This window comes from Pollicipes pollicipes, unplaced genomic scaffold (assembly GCF_011947565.3).
Source record: "Pollicipes pollicipes isolate AB1234 unplaced genomic scaffold, Ppol_2.1 Scaffold_7261;HRSCAF=8764_pilon_pilon_pilon, whole genome shotgun sequence".
NCBI classification, from domain to species: Eukaryota; Metazoa; Arthropoda; class Thecostraca; order Pollicipedomorpha; family Pollicipedidae; genus Pollicipes; species Pollicipes pollicipes.
The window spans coordinates 3830352-3831863 of NW_023597054.1; positions in this window are offsets into that span (position 1 = coordinate 3830352).

Genomic DNA, 1512 nt, shown 5'->3' on the forward strand with positions numbered 1-1512 from the left:
GTAGGACGTACCCCAACTGTGTCTAGAGCCGCACCTGGCTAGGTAGGACGTACCCCATCTGTGTCTAGAGCCGCACCTGGCTAGGTAGGACGTACCCCAACTGTGTCTAGAGCCGCACCTGGCTAGGTAGGACGTACCCCAACTGTGTCTAGAGCCGCACCTGGCTAGGTAGGACGTACCCAACTGTGTCTAGAGCCGCACCTGGCTAGGTAGGACGTACCCCAACTGTGTCTAGAGCCGCACCTGGCTAGGTAGGACGTACCCCAACTGTGTCTAGAGCCGCACCTGGCTAGGTAGGACGTATCCCAACTGTATCTAGAGCCGCACCTGGCTAGGTAGGACGTATCCCAACTGTGTCTAGAGCCGCACCTGGCTAGGTAGGACGTACCCCAACTGTGTCTAGAGCCGCACCTGGCTAGGTAGGACGTACCCCAACTGTGTCTAGAGCCGCACCTGGCTAGGTAGGACGTACCCCAACTGTGTCTAGAGCCGCACCTGGCTAGGTAGGACGTATCCCAACTGTGTCTAGAGCCGCACCTGGCTAGGTAGGACGTACTTCAACTGTGTCTAGAGCCGCACCTGGCTAGGTAGGACGTACCCCAACTGTGTCTAGAGCCGCACCTGGCTAGGTAGGACGTATCCCAACTGTGTCTAGAGCCGCACCTGGCTAGGTAGGACGTACCCCATCTGTGTCTAGAGCCGCACCTGGCTAGGTAGGACGTACCCCAACTGTGTCTAGAGCCGCACCTGGCTAGGTAGGACGTATCCCAACTGTATCTAGAGGGGCTGGAAGAGGCGGCCCTCATCCAGATTGTTTCCTCTAAGTCATCTGTCTAGGCTGTCGGAGAGCGGAGGCTTTGGAGCCCACGTTTGCTGGTTTTGCTGGGGCTCTGCAGAGCGGCGCACTGCATGACAACTTCATGCCACGATGCTCGATCCGTAATTCGTACGTGATCGGAGAAAGGCCAGCTGCATTAAGCCAAAAACCCGGAGGCATCGACGCACGCCGCCGCCGACTCAGATAACGCACCAATTGTCGGCTGCCGGACGAGAAGCCGTAAGACAAAGGTGGGTGGGACAGAGTCCGTCAGGCAATACTTCGCATGGATTGTCATGTTGGGGTTGGGCTATGAGCTTGCCAGATGGGGATTTGTCAGGCAACAGTTCATCTCGCGTAAGTTCTGCATAAAGTTCATCCGGAACAAAAGTTCGTACACGGCAAAAGGGTATTCGCATTCATTCATTCATTCTTCGCAGATGTTCGCATTGGTCAAATGTCCGTATAAATCAAAAGTTTGTGGCCTAAATTTTGTCCGGGGCAAAAGTTTGCGTCACGAAATTTCGTCCGTGGCACACATCAGTGTTTAGTTCCGATTTCGTGGCATCAATTCTGAGTGCATTACATAGTACTCGGAATATATTCTGACTCGGGAGTTATCGTTATATCCTTATCGTTATCGTTATGCCGGTCTCCGGCCGCCTGTTACACCTTAAAGCGACTCGTTTTTTCCG